The following is a 15727-nucleotide window of genomic DNA, read 5'->3' on the forward strand; positions in this document are numbered from 1 at the left end:
GCGGACCGCGACAGCAACGCCGGGCTCAACCTCGTCTCCGGCTCCGTCTTCAACCTTGTCTCCGGCTCGGCGGCCCGGCGGTTTGGATCTCCGTGTCGTCAGCGCCTCGGCAACGGGTTTCCTTCCGACGGATTCAAGCTTCGCCTCGTCTCCGGACGTCGACAGCGGCAACTCTCCGCCGGATTTTAGCTCCGCGTCGTCTCCGGCTCGGCCGCGCCTACACTCCCGCGCCCCAATCTCCATTTTCCCCGTAGATGCGAGTTAATCGTTGTCCACTGGATGCGCAACATTGAGCGATTTTCTGTTTAGGGTTTAGTACTCAATTTGGAGTTGGCATGTTGACTGTTTGCAAGGGATTTGCCAGATTCATGTCGACTTCTTCGGATAGGCACCGACGTCTTGTCCGACGAATGTACGACGACGAACACATTCTCCATATGCTACATTCGTCCATGGTTCAAGACGAAGATGAGGAGATACATGTACATAGAGGGTCAGTTGTCGGTCGTAGTGTCATAAACCGGGACAGGGAATCCGGTTATGTCAGACTGATGCAAGATTATTTCTCCGACAACCCGGTGTACAATGACGACATATTCAGACGACGGTTTCGGATGACGAAGGCTATGTTCCACAACATATGTCAGGCTCTCGAAGCGGCAAACCCATATTTCAGGCAATCGTGTAATGCTGCCAACGTGCCAGGATTTCACACCATACAAAAGGTCACTGCAGCAATTCGGATGCTAGCGTACGGAGGTCCAGCCGACAGCCTCGACGAGTACTTACGCATGGGCGAAAGTACTATTCTTGAAACAGTTGGCCATTTCACTCGGACAATTGTGCAGTTGTTTGCTAACGAGTTCCTTCGCAAGCCAAACAAACATGACATAGCTGGTCTCCTACAAGTAGCACAGCAAAGAGGTTTCCCTGGGATGCTAGGTAGCATAGATTGCATGCACTGGGAGTGGGAACGTTGCCCCACTGCATGGCAAGGGAGTTATCGTGGCCATTTCAAAAAACCAACACTGATTCTCGAAGCAATAGCATCACATGATCTTTGGATATGGCACGCATTTTTTGGTTTGCCTGGATCTTGCAACGACATAAATGTTCTTCACAGATCACCCGTCTTCGATAGCATAGCCACAGGTGATGTTCCTCCTGTTACCTATGAAGTTAACGGCACACAATATGATATGCCTTATTACTTGTGTGATGGAATTTACCCTCCTTGGGCAACTTTAATTAGTGGAGTACCATCAGCTGTTAGCAACAAGCAACGACTATTCACTATGAAACAAGCAGAGTATCGAAAAGACGTCGAGCGTTGCTTCGGCGTTCTTCAAGGTCAGTACGCAATAATAAAAGGTCCTGCACGATTATGGCATCCGGTCGATTTGAAGTTCATAGTAGACTGTGTTGTCATATTGCATAATATGTCTGTGCAAGTTGAAAGGCACCTTCCAAGTCTCGATGGGGTTGACTACGATGCAGCGACAAGAGTTCACATTCCAAACACCAGAGATGTTCCAGAAATTGCACAACTTATTGAAAAACACAAGGAGATTAGGTGCAAATCAGCCAATGAAAAATTGAAGAATGATCTAATTGAACATGTGTGGAACAAGCATGGGAACATGTGAGGCAAGGTATGAATTATGAACTCAGATGGTACCGAAAGTTTGTTTGTATTGTAGTCCACTACTAATTTTTGTTGCTAACTTTGCAGATATGTTGTTCGCCAGGTGACTAAACTCAACGTTCTGCATTAGTACCAGAATTATGTAGTGTGACCAAAACAACCTTCTGTAACACAGCTGTGTAGTGCACTTTATTTGAATTATGTACCAGCTGTGAACCTTCTGTAACACAGCTTTGAAGTGCACTATGTAAGACCAGCTGTGAGCCTTTTCTAACACAGCTTTCAAGTGAACTATATATGACCAGCTGTGAGGAAATCAGGCTTTTTGTAACAGACTAATCTAGTGCTTTCAACATGTAAATATATGTATATTGTTCGCACTGCTTGTGAAATGTCCAACAGAGAAAGCTGGTAATATTGTAGGTTTCTGGTAAACAAGAAAGACAGCTGTGTTGCCAGGTTTCTGGTCATATTACTTCGACAACGAAGTAGGCTGTCACACACAAGTGAACCAAACATATAAAATTACTTCGACAAAAATGCAGGCTGTCACACACAACTTACTCAAACTCCATAAGTCTTATTACTTGGACAACGCCGCTGAATGTTACACAGAACTCAAGCAAACTACATAAGTCTTATTACTTCGACAACACCGCTGAATGTCACACACAACTGAAGCAAACAAAGAAGTCTAAGCCGAATTAAACTCGCTAAAACGCAAATAAATAAGTCTTATTACATCCAGCAGCTCTTTAGCAACACGACCATCTGCAGATCATTCCTCAGGTGGTGGCAACCTAGACAAAATGGCCTTCTGCATGGACAAGTAGTAATTTCTTGCGTATGGAGCGACCTTCTCCAAATCCATATTCATAATCCGATCATCGCGCTCCTGCTGCTGAAGCTTGAACATGTCCTCAGAGAGCTTCATCTTCCTTTCTCTATATTGTTTTAGGTCTTCCCTCTCGGCATTTGCAGATGTAGCAGCTTGTTCTTCAAACTTAGCTCTGTCCAGTTGGAATTTTTCGATCATCTCGATGCATGCTGTCGAATTCATGGAAGCGTTACTGTTGCGAGCTTTTTTGGTGCGGTCCCTCCCGGGTGGACGGCGAAAGGGATCACTCGGTGTACTCACATTGTCCGTCTCATTGGGAACCACTTTGGGAGGAATGACTTCAGTATTGGATAGCCAAGTTGTCCACTTGACCTCGTTCCGAAGCATGTACCAGCAATGAATGTATCTAAATGGTTTCTTGTGGATGCCTTCAAACATTTGCAGTGCATCTTTGACCTACAGTTTACGAAACAAGTGGGTTACAAATTTGAAGGACACAGTACGAATAGAGGGGAATTAGGAAACGCTTCGAACCTGGTCGTCTTCACTTTTACCACTTTGCTTCAGCCTTATAACTTTGTCATAAGCACCACAAAACTTGGAGGTTTCCCGTTGGATGTCACCCCACCTGTGTTCCAATGAATGTTGTGTTCTTGAGGTAGGTGCTTTCGTGTGTTCATTGTAGTACTCACTTATGCGACGCCAATACGACTTTCCTGATTGATTAGTTCCAATAGCCGGATCTTTGGAGACGTTTAGGTAGGCCGACACAAGGACCTCATCCTCAGCCTGACTGTAGTTTGCAAGTCTTCTTGTTACTGTCTTCTTAACAATTTTGTTTCGTTGAGTTGGAGGAGTAGTATTGTTTTCAGATGCCTGCAAGTTCACATCAATGTTGCAAGCGTTGTGGAAGGTTGCATCATCATCAAATTGAGTTAAATCAATTCCTTCGGTGTAAACAAAAGGTTCGTGGCCATGAGAAGGTTCTCCCTCAGTGAACTGGTCCATTTTACGACTGCGTTAAAACAAACAACAAACATATACCAATTTAGTACTGAAGTGATACTAATAAAAGAGGCAATGCAGCAGCACTGGAATACTAGTGGATGGAGTTCAGACATCGTTCGACAAATCCAAACATAAACACACACAATTGTACCTACCATTTCGACAACAACATACAACCATCGACATTACTACATAGTAGATTGTTCATGACCTAACGACTGGTAGTTCTATATATAGTTATTTGTGAAACTCCAGAATTTGCATCAACAGCCCCAGGACTGGTCGCTATCGTACTCGATTCCGAAATGTTTTTCCAAAATTTCCCTTTGAGATATGTCGTCAGGGCTCGGAAGGGACTGGACCTCAACTGTTGCATCGATATCATGTTCTAACTGACATTGCTCATGTTCAGCAAGTGCTTGTCTCTTGGATGTTGCATATTTTTTAATGGACAATGCACACTTCTCTAGCTTGTCGCAAACATCTCCAATCTGAAACAAAGTAGTCTTAAGTGTGTAGACCGACTCAGGTAAAGAAGTTTCGACAACCCCATCAGTTACAAGACTGCGAATGATGTCGACATGTGCCTCCATCACTTGAACTGCAGTCTGAACCATGTCGAGGGGGTCTTTGTCCATTGTCTGAAACTGAAAATGACCAATTCAGAATGTGGTCAGTTATTGTTGGTACGAGTGGACTTTTTTGGTCAACCTCAAATACAGCAATGTGAAAAGAGGTTGAACTACGACTATGGACTGTACAAACATGAACACAGATGCAACGACATCCATGGTAGACAGTACTGGATCAAAAGTATGCACACATCAAACTACCAGCCGATCTGTTTTGCTTTACCAAATTATTTGGACACACCTAGGGTTTGCAAGGGGTAGATCTACCTACACCAACGAATCACTGAAGGTGCACCTCTCTGCGCAATATTCGAACCCTATTCAATAAAATCAACATTACTGCGAACTACAATCTGTGGAATGAAATACAAGTTCACGGATCCGGTAGCGGCTTCATACCTTGTGCTTGAAATGGGTTTCGCCGACGACGAGCACGCGCTACCGGGAGATGTCGACCGCCGCCGACGCTTTTGCCCACGCTCCAGCGCCGCAGATGGGGGCGCCGTTCTTCGACCTAGGAGATAAACCTCCAAAACTTGGTCAGTGCGAGGCCGGCAGCTTGGAGGAACAAAGTAGATCTGGTGTACCGAGGAAGGAAGGAAAGCAAACCTGGTTCGGATGGAGTGACGGTTGGGTTGCGCGGATGAGAGAGAATACGCGAGAAAAGGGAGCGCCAACCCCTGCCCCGTTTTTTGCGGAGCTGTTTGCGGTACCTGCTGGAGCCGTGAACAGTGCGCGGGCGCGTATATTTGATGGATACACGGCCTTATACGGAGACTGCTGGAGTTGGTCTTATAGAATCAACGCACACCGTGCACAGGAGAATACATTCATGGACCACACACGTTGGGAAGTACTGCCCACGCACGTGCTAACACTCTCGCGGCCTTTTTCTAGCCCGGAGCAGGCCGACAACACCTACACTGACAGATTCAGTCCACTCACTGCAGCCCAGGAAGATTCGGCGGCAGAGCGGAGACGGGCATGCTTGCTTAGCGAGTGTTTAGTACCGCCTCTCCACACGAAGGCAAACGCGCGAGCACCTGCTACAAGATGAGCGCCCCGAGCACCTGGACGGGATCAACTGTTAATCATGAACACCCGTGGTCTAGATCAGTGGCTCTCATTGCAGTTTGGAGGGCGCGCTGGTTTACCATCTCCCCGAGTGGGAGAGTGGACGTCACAATTTGTGGTAAGGGAACGCGTTCACGCGGCACCTGCCAATTTAAATTGTGCAATTTTTTTTTCTTTTAACCGTATGCATAGATTTTGTTTTGATTTAAAATCCCTCAAATTTCTTCGTTTTTTTGGTGTAACGTTGTGTGCTTTTATTTGTTTATGTGAGTTTGTATATAAATTTAAATACTATTGATCAGACTTAATTTAAAAATGACCGTCTGCATCTATGATTCGAATTGCTCACAATTTTGTTCGGTTTTTCTTTTAACCGTCTGCGTAGATTTTGTTTTGATTTTTTAAACCGTCTGCTTAGATTTTTGTTTTGAACTGAAGTCCCTAAAATTTCTTGGTTTCTTGGTGTGACGTTCGGTGCTTTTATTTGAGTACGTGAGTTTGTATATAAATACAAATACTATTTGATCAAACTAAAATTTAAAAACAAGCGATTGCATCAACCGCCCTTCACACCATGTCTCCCACCGCGCCACCACCTCCACGTTCGCCACCGACGATAGACGCCCTTCGTGTGTCGGGATCTGTCGAGTCTCTCCTATATCCTGCTGCCGACGGTGTTGTCTTAACTTTTCAGTCATAGTCTCCCAACTTTTTATGTGTACCCTCACTTTGCCACCATTACACTATCTCCAGCATGTTACTCATTCTCATTACACATTTTAATCTCTACTAGGTATATGCCCGTGCGTTGCGACGGGTAATACTAATGCAGGCATAGGTCATTGTTTAGTGAGGTAATCAACCGGCAGGGTGACACTTGTGTATGTATAGGTCATTGTTTAGTGATGTTATCAACCAAACTTCATGTGTCGGGTCGACATGCGAGGGAGGTGACATTGGGAGGTAGGCTCGGGGGGCAGGGCGTCGGGTGTGTGGGACCGCGAATTGCGTCGGGAGGCAGATTGGAGGGCGTTAGGTGGATGGAGGCCGCGACATGTGGAACGTGGCGCGATTAGAGCGAGAGGCGGGAAGAGGTGGAGGAGACCGGGTGCGGACAGTTCTGCCAAAGTGGCCTTAGGCGAGTCGTGACTGCGTCTGCTACCCGAGCTTGGCCTCGGATGAGTCGTGACTGCGTCTGCTGCCCGGGCTTGGCCTCGGATGAGTCGTGACTGCCTATCCCGCCCGGGTTTGGCCTCAGACGAGTCGTGATTATGTCTCCCGCTCGAGGGTGTCCTCAGGCGAGTCGTGACTGTGTCTCCCACCGGGCTTGGCCGTGGGCGATTCTTGACAGCCTCTCCCGCCCGAGAGTGGTCTCGAGCGAGTCATGACTGTGTATCCCACCGGAGGATGGCCTCGGGCAAGTTGTGACTACTTGTCTTGCGGAGGTTGGCCTTGGGCCAGTCGTGACTGTCTATCCCACTTGCAGATGGCCTCGAGCGAGTCATTACTGCCTGTCCCGCCCGCGGATGGCCTCAGGCGAGTTGTGACTATCTGTCCCACCTGAGGATGGCCACGGACGAGTCGTGACTATGTCTCCCGCCAGGGGTTGCCCTTGGGCGAGTCATGACTGCATGTCCCACCCGAGGGTGGCCTCAGGCGAGTCGTGACTGACTGTCTAGTCAGGGCTTGGCCTCGGTTGAGTCGTGACTGCGTCTACCGTTGGGGGTTGGCCTCGGGCGAGTCATGACTGCCTGTCTCGCCCGAGAATGGCCTCAGGCGAGTCGTGGTTGCCTATCTTGCTCGGGCTTGGCCTCGAACGAGTCGTAATTGTGTCTCCCGCCTGAGGGTGGCCTCAGGCGAGTCGTGACTGCCTCTCCCCCCGAGGATGGCCTCGAGTGAATCGTGACTGCCTCTCCCACCCAGGGTTGCCCTCGGGCGAATCATTACTGCCTTTCCCGCTCGGGGTTGCCTCGGGCGAGTCATTACTGCCAGTACCGCACGGGGTTGTCCTCGGGCGAGTCGTGTCTGCTTGTCCCGCCCGAGGGTGGCCACGGGAGAGTCGTGGCTGCTTGTCCCACCTGGGCATGGCCTCGAGTGACTCGTGCCTATGTCTCCTGCCCAAGAGTGTCCTAGGACAAGTCGTGACTGTTTGTCCCGTGTAGGCTTGGCCTCAAGCGAGTCGTCACTGCCTCTCCCACTCGAGAGTGGCCTCAGCCAAGTCGTGATTGCGTCTCTCGCCTGGGCTTGGTCTCGGGCGACTCGTGACTGCCTGTCCCATCTGGGTATGGCCTTGAGCGAGTCATGATTGCGTCTCACGCCCAAAGGTGGCCTCGGGCGAGTCGTGACTACGTCTCCTGCCCAGGCTTGGCCTCGGACGAGTCATGATTGTGTCTCCCGCCCGAGGTTGGCCTCGGACGAGTCATGACTGCATCTCCCATCCGAGCTTGGCCTTGGGCGATTCTTGACAGTCTCTCCCGCCCGAGAATGGCCTCAAGCGAGTCGTGACTACGTATCCCACCGGGGGTTGGCCTCGGGCGAGTGGTGACTACCTATCCCGCATGATGATGGCCACGGGCGAGTCGTGACTACTTCTCCCACCCCGGGTTGTCCTCGGGCGAGTCGTGACTGCCTATCCCACCCGAGGATGGCCTCAGGTGAGTCGTGGCTAACTGTCCAGCCAGGGCTTGGTCTCGGGTGAGTCGTGACTGTGTCTCCCGTCGGGGGTTGGCTTCTGGCGAGTCGTGACTGCCTGTCTCGCCAGAGGATGACCTTGGGCTAGTCGTGGCTGCCTGTCCTGCCTGGGCTTGGCCTCGGGCGAGTCGTGACTGCCTCTCCCACCCGAGGGTTGCCTCGGGCGGACTGCCAGTTCTGTCTTGCCTTGGCCTCGGGTGAGTTGTAACTTTGTATCCCACCGGGGTTGGCCTCAGGCGAGCTGTAACTGTGTATCCCACCCGGGGGGTTGGCGTTGGGCGAGTCGTGACTGTCTGTCCCGCCCGCGGATGACCTCAGGCGCGTCGTTATTTCCTGTCCCGCCTAGGCTTGGCCTCGGACGAGTCGTGATTGTGTCTCCCGTCCGAGATTGGTCTAGGAAGAGTCGTGACTGCCTGTCCTGTTTTGGCTTTGCCTCGGGCAAGTCATAACTGCCCCTCCCACCGAGGGTTGGCCTCGAGCGAGTTGTTACTGCCTCTCCCACCCGATGGGGGTGGTGCACGCGGGGACGGCGGAGGTAGGCCGATCGTGGGGGCGGTGCGCTCATCTCCTCGAGGAAGCTATCACCGCAGGAGGAGAGGGAGACAAGGAGGCACTACATATTTGTGACATGTCTTTAATTGGATACACCTACAAAACAATTATAAATATTGCATAAAAAATAAAATACATGCAAACAATAACCATGTAAATTGTAAACTCATATTTACTATGTCATGGTCTAGGTAAAGTAAAACCCTTCATTCAGCACTACATATTTGTGACATGTCTTTAATTGGATATAGCTCGTCTGTTTTAGTTTCAACATCACCGTCTCGCTTTAGAAAGTTGAACTGAAAAGCATTTTCTATGTGGACACGACCTCCAGATTGGCACTTTAGATAATCTTGAGATTTTATTAAATTTATGCAATAGTCTATCACCTGCAAGTGTGTAAGTTGTTGTTAAAAATACCTATCACAATTATGAGACAGATATCACATCATATACTACGACCCTAATGTTGCAATACAACTCAAGCTTTTCCTCGACTGTTGTGAATGGCAAGGAAAAAACATGCCCTCCATTATTGACTATAGATGACAAAGGACACAGTCCTCCAAGTAGATGATTTCAGACAATTTTTGGTAAAATGCAGAAATTAAGCCTCAATAGGGTATCTTTTTGGCTTTATCATAAATCAATTTTTTTTAAAAAAATTCTGCATTTCGAAGGAGCCTAAACATATAAAACTACCATGTAATTAATCCACATTTTCCCTCCTGCGTTTTTTTCATGTGAACTAAACCACCTTTTCGAGTAAAATTTCCATGTGAACTAATCCACGTTTTTTTCCTGCCGCGCAAGTTTGTCATGTGAACTATTTTTTATAATGCTCAATTTTCCATGTGAACTATGCCCCCTGATGCGTAATTTTTGAGATTTTATTAAATTTATGCAATAGTCTATCACCTGTAAGTGTGTAAGTTGTTGTTAAAAATACCATAGTAGATAAAAAATTATACAACCAGGGTCACCAAATGAAAAACTAAGCATCACTTAGATATCGTAGTTGAGGTTGAATATAAACCAACATGGGTCAAGTTGGCTAGTGGGTGGGAGCTTAGGTGTTCTGCTCAAGGCATCCAGGGTTTGATTCCTGAGCCTGGCAGCAATTTTTTTGCTGCGACAATAACGGACGGGGAGGGCAGAACGAGGGAGGGGCAGAACGGGGTGGCAGCCTACCCCCTTACATTCTTCATAGTAGTACTAGGTATGTGCCTATGCTTTGTCACGGAAGTTAAAAATGAGTATAAACTATAAATACAAAAATGAGAAACATCACTATAATATACGTGACCATCTTCTCAGCACACGAGTGTGATGGCGTCCACTACCATCTTCTTCGTTGTCTTCCTACTCGTAGCAGCATCCACAGCGCCGCGCGAGGCCCTGCTCACCTAGCGACCTACATGTGTTGTTGAGCATGAAGAAAACGCTAGGCAACCCGGTGACACTATCGACGTGGATCTGTCGACGTGGATCTTGGTGTCGCCCAACTGCTGTGCGTAGGACCACCTCCGGTGCAACGACACCAAGCACTTGAACAACGTCTTCATAGATGGCGTGGACGGTGTGCGCGGCCAGATCCCATCCACGCTGGGTGGGCTCATAAAGCTCATGTTGCTAACCCTGTGACTACATGTATCCCCAGTCCCTGTGACTACATGTATCCCCAATCCATTTTCATTATTGTACACCATTATATGAGGTTAGAGAATTATTCCTTTTTGTTCAAGAAAGATCATGTATATGATGAAACCATTACCTAGGCGAAAGAAGGCAATTGTATTAGATGCAATTGCACAATGTCAGTGCACAATGGTTACATAAAACGAAGACCACATATATTATCGACCTCAATGTCTCACAAATTTATTGGCAACAACCAATACACAACTAAACCGATACAGATCAAAGAATAATATAATACAAATATTAGAAAAAAACAAAGTCTGAAAAGTGAGGATTTCTTTGTTAAAACATTGTAGGCCACCATGACACCTATAATTGTTTACAATACCTTTGCATCAGTTATTAGAAATACCAACTACATAAGGTACAGTGGATTATGGCTGATCTCAGCCCTAATTACTCCCTACATGGATGATGTTTTCCACTATTTAGATTAGCCTATTGCCATACTACTGCAGTACACTACAAGGACAGCAAGAGTTAACCAAATGTCAAACCCTGCTGCAGCAAAATAGAGAGGGTGAGCACAATCTACATAAAGTGTATATGACATGTGATACATTTGTGTACATACCTAATCGAATGTTAATGAACGGATATCGTCCCAGCTTGAAGATAAGATACACCTTTGAAATGAATATATGTGTTTGCCCCACCTGAACACCATGTTAATCAAGTTAGCCACTTGTCAAGTTAGCCACTTGCAACGTCTCACTTACTATCTGCAAAAAGAAAAATAAAATGGCATTTTGCCTTTTTCAATGGTAGAGCAGAGGTGATTTGAAGGAAACACGGAGTTACACATTCTGTAAACGACATCAACTTGTAATCGCTCCATTCTAGAGGTTGGTCGTATTTTCCTTTTATGTCTCCAGTACTGTCTTCATAACTTCCTGAGATGTTACTGTATCTTGAAATAACAATGACCCCTAAAATTTGTTTATTTGCTTTTATCTAAAACAAATTAGGTTAAAGCAAAACAATCTGCAAGTGAAAAGTAGCAAAAGATCCTTGGACAGCAGGTCAAAAAGCAAAGTTGGCGTAGAGATAGCTGATATCACCATATATAGGCCAAAAAGAAATTGCATGCAGTTTGAGTTGAAAACTGTGGATATAGAACAACTAGCTATCAACGGAGAAATTTCTATTTTGCCTCTGTTATGATCTTGGCAGACCTTTCTTTGGTATGCTTTAACTCATTCAAAGTACAGGTATGGTCAGAAATAAAATAGACATATGACTATGTTCCGCGAATGTATGAATAAAGTCAAATCTTGGCTTAATCATGTTTTTGCCTAATCCCAAGGGTCCAGGCTTTTATTTTTGTTAGGTTCAGTTGCTTTTCATCTAGTTTTAGCTCATGAATTTCCTATTTTGGCATATCAATAGCTCAAGGAATAATAAAGTGAACACAATAGTAGTCTGTGCATGGAACATTCGGTTGCTATCTTACTATTGTTGTTCTTCCTAAAGTCCTTTGACATATAAGTGTTTGCTTGTTAATGGTCTCTACAATTGCTCCCTTTGATTAATGCAACTTATGAGATTAAGATTGTCTACTTCTTGTGCATCAAATTGAATCATCCTTTGGCTTATATTAACTTCTCCTACAATTTGAGATATCATGAGCATGAGCGAAAGTAATTGGTTCTATGTCTATTTTATAAATCATATCACCAATCAATACAATCATTACTCAATAATATTACTGTAAACACATGTTCTTTTTTGTTTGATTGTGTTCGATGCCTAAATAATCAAGACTACAAGACACAACAATGTCACAGACTCACAGTAATTACAAGCAGCTATAATGAAGTGTATGCTGGGGGCAATGAACTACGACAATGCTCACCTGCTCACTCATAAATCTCCATGCTTCTTATTTTTAAAAATTGGAGAAATGTTTTCTTTCATAAGCTATTACCGTTTGGGCACCCTGACACATTTGGTGAATCTACGTGAAGCAGGGACATCAATGCCACTAAACAGATGATGTTGGCACTCCTTGAAGTGGTGGGAGTAACACTGGTGGCTCTAGGACTGGCCTATTTAGAATACCTATTTTAGGTGGTTTGCATAGTGCAACTATTGGTCATAATTTAAATTGCATTTATGAGATCTTGTATTTTTTGTGTGGATACTTTGAGATGTAGACCTCAAATTTTCTTACTTCATCCTCATATGAGCTACTTTCAGAGCTGCTGCTATCAAGCTTAACATGTTTTGAACCATTACAACTGCTATGACAGGCTTCTTTGAAAGGACAGTGGGCTTTTTTGCAGGTTTGTCAGCTTCCTCAAAGATATCTGCTGGACGACATATGCACTCATCATAATCGACATCTTGATCATGGTTCGATATCGATTTATTTTTACCTAGGCCATCAATTTTGTCTTGAGTGATAATGACTTGCTCTATTAATATTATGACCGGTTGTCATACCCAGAAAATTACAGTTGCAATTTTGCATCTATTCCCAATATCATGGTGTGTGTTCATTAAGAAAATTGGGCATAATATGGTTGTAAATTATAAACATCAGTAAAGATCCATGAGCATAATGAAATTAGCAGCCAAAGAGAGGATAAGAGAGAATAAGGCTGACCACACCACAATGGAATCATCTCTCGTGGATAGACAAATTCAGGAGTGAAGCTTGTGACCTCTTCACCGCCGAGCGCGAGCGTCACCAGCCTGCTCTCACCGCTGAACTGGTCCACCGTGCTGAGTTGCAGTAGAGAGGGAAACCACGGTGAGCTAGACTGAGACCACCGGATTACCTGGACTCGATCCGACTCAAAGTCTGGAGTTGTGTAGCACACGTCTTCAGTGCACGCGCCGAACAACAACGCTATGGCATCTGGGAACTCCACCACGCACCCGTGCACAAAGTCACCGTTCGCGCGGTGACACATGTAGTTGAACTGCACCAGGTCGCCCTCCCGCGCCTCGCCCCCCCCCCCCTTGACGACATCTTCAGAGTTCAGATCAAGAAGCGAGCGCCGCACAGAGTAATCACAGGTGGGCACCCCAAACGATGCCATTCCCATGGATGCCTAAATCCTACACGGCAACGGGAGGCAGAGTGATCGGGTGTGAGTACCTGCGGGCTGGGCGTCCCGTTAGCCCCCGCATCCGCTCGCAAGGCCGGCACGCCGCAGAAGGCCCTGGCGAGCGGCCGGATCCGGTTCGCCGCCGCCGCGAAGCATTTACGCGGGAGGAGAGAAGGACGCTAGTGAGTCCGGGAGATGCCGAAATCTGAGAGCGGAAGGGGGCTGAGGGCAGCGGAGACGAAGGCGTGAAACAGAGGTCGATCTGAGCGACGGCAGCCACAACCTCCACACAGGCGGCAAACTCGTGTCGCGACTGCTTCAAAGCTAGGTTGTGCTGGGAGATCCGCGGACGGTGGCCAGGGGGGAGATCCATGGTCGTGTAGGGAGATCCGCGGACGACAGGGTTTGGGAGGAGCGCCCAATGCGGCGCTTGACGGTCGGCGACGGGAGGCGCGGTGGCTGGAGGTCCGGGCGGCGAGCTCCATGGCGACTAGAGGGGCGCAGGGAGAGGAGGTCGAGGAAGATCCAATTCGCTGTCAAGCCACCATACGGACCGAGCAGGGAGGGGGAGGGAAGGAAGTACCTGCGGGCTGGGCGTCCCGTTGGCCCCGCATCCGTTCGCGAGGCCGGCGCACCGCAGAAGGCCCTAGCGAGCGGCCAGATCCGGTTCGCTGCCGCCACGAAGCATCTGCGCGGGAGGAGAGAAGGATGCTAGTGAGTCCGGGAGATGCCGAAATCTGAGAGCGGAAGGGGGCTGAGGGCAGCGGAGACGAAGGCGTGAAACAGAGGTCGATCTGAGCGACGGTGGCCACAACCTCCACACAGGCGGCAAACTCGCGCCGCGACTGCTTCAAAGCTAGGTTGTGCTGGGAGATCCGCGGACGGTGGCCACGGGGGAGATCCATGGTCGTGTAGGGAGATCCGCGGACGGTAGGGTTTGGGAGGAGCGCCCAATGCGGCGCTTGACGGTCGGCGACGGGAGGCGCGGTGGCTGGAGGTCCGGGCGACGAGCTCCATGGCGACCAGAGGGGCGCAGGGAGAGGAGGCCGAGGAAGATCCGATTCGCCGTCAAGCCGCCATACGGACCGAGCAAGGAGGGGAGGGAAGGAAGGTGAGGCGAGACTGAGGAGCTTGACGGGGAAGCGGCCGATCCGGGTCTCAGACGCGCGGGGGAGGAGGCGCCGATGACGGGGGCGGGATCCAGATCTGGGCGGACGGGGGTGGGAGCGCTGCAGATGGGGCGGTTGGGCGAGGCGCGTGATTGACGGAAGCGGGGCAAGCAGAGGCAGAACCGTGGGGGTGTGTGGACGCCTACACTACTAACATAAGTAGTAGTAGAGATAGATTATGTAAGAAGTACAGTCTACAATTCAAAACTGTGTTTTGGCTTACCATATATAGAAAGTCCTCCAACGTTTCCCACGACGTTCTCCCTCTCTCGCGATTCTGTGTACCACAGCCCTTCAATACAATACAGTCCAACAACTCCACCTCCCACTAGTACAGATAAGCTCTATAGTGGCGGTCGTAAACCTATTTACAGTGGCGTTTTTCGTAACCGCCAGTGCTAGGAGTCAGTAGAAATCACCGTTTTTACAGAACCGCCAGTGGAAATCGATTTTCACTGGGGGTCGGCGTAATAAAACCGCTAGTGAAAATCGTTTCCAGGAAACATAAAACAGATTTTAAAAATAGTAAAAAAATATTTTTATTAGGGAGACCTCGCGGCCCGCCCGCCCACCCACCTGTTCGTCTCCGTCGAAGTCGCAGGTCGCGGAATTTTTCGTGCACTACACAGTTGACAGTTGCTAGTAATCGAACCTGTGACCTCAGCCTCACGCATACCCTCCTCTGTCACTCCGGCTATGACATGCTTTGTATTTAGTGTGTAGTTTTGTTGCCCACATATTACAACTAACTGAGTGTAAATTGCTTGTTTGAGACCGTAAACGAATTCAAATAAAACAGTTGTCAACTACAAAGTTGAATAATTTTTGAAGTTCTAAAACTTTCATTTTGACACTTTTTCATCTGAGGTCGTTTGCAAAATTTGAATTTTAAATTTGACAAATTTAGATACAATTTTTGAGAGCCGAAATGATTTAAAATAAAAAAGTTATCAACTTGAAAAACTCGAAAAATTAAGGATAAAATCGATTTCTAGTGGCGATTCCTTAAGAAAACCGCCACTAGTAATCATAGATTTGTACATGCGGTTTTCATAAGGAACCGCCTCTAGAAATACGATTTCTAGTGGCGATTTTCTTAAAAATAGCACAGACGGTTGATAACTGAATCCGTCTATAAAAATATAACGCACCGCAGGCTTTGAGTCTTTTTCTACTAGTGTCCCGCGATACTAGGTGATAGAAGAAAATACCCCTTTCAGGCCATGTTCAGTTCTTCCCCAATCCATATAAATTGAGGGGGTTTTAATCCCTAGTAAGTCAAAATTTCTCTCAATCCGTATCAATCCCCTGCAAAATATGGATTGGAAATAACTGAACAAGTCCTCAGGGGGCTCTAATCT

General features: G+C 47.5%; 1 non-coding gene across 1 annotated transcript; it reads left to right on the forward strand.

Moving 5' to 3' along the window:
* Positions 1–5188: 5188 nt before the first annotated feature.
* On the forward strand, positions 5189–5344 carry LOC111590950 (U1 spliceosomal RNA). Its single transcript, XR_004856740.1, has one exon. It is a non-coding gene; the product is annotated as a U1 spliceosomal RNA (small nuclear RNA).
* Positions 5345–15727: the final 10383 nt, after the last annotated feature.

Source organism: Zea mays, chromosome 2, assembly GCF_902167145.1.
Source record: "Zea mays cultivar B73 chromosome 2, Zm-B73-REFERENCE-NAM-5.0, whole genome shotgun sequence".
Lineage (NCBI taxonomy): Eukaryota > Viridiplantae > Streptophyta > Magnoliopsida > Poales > Poaceae > Zea > Zea mays.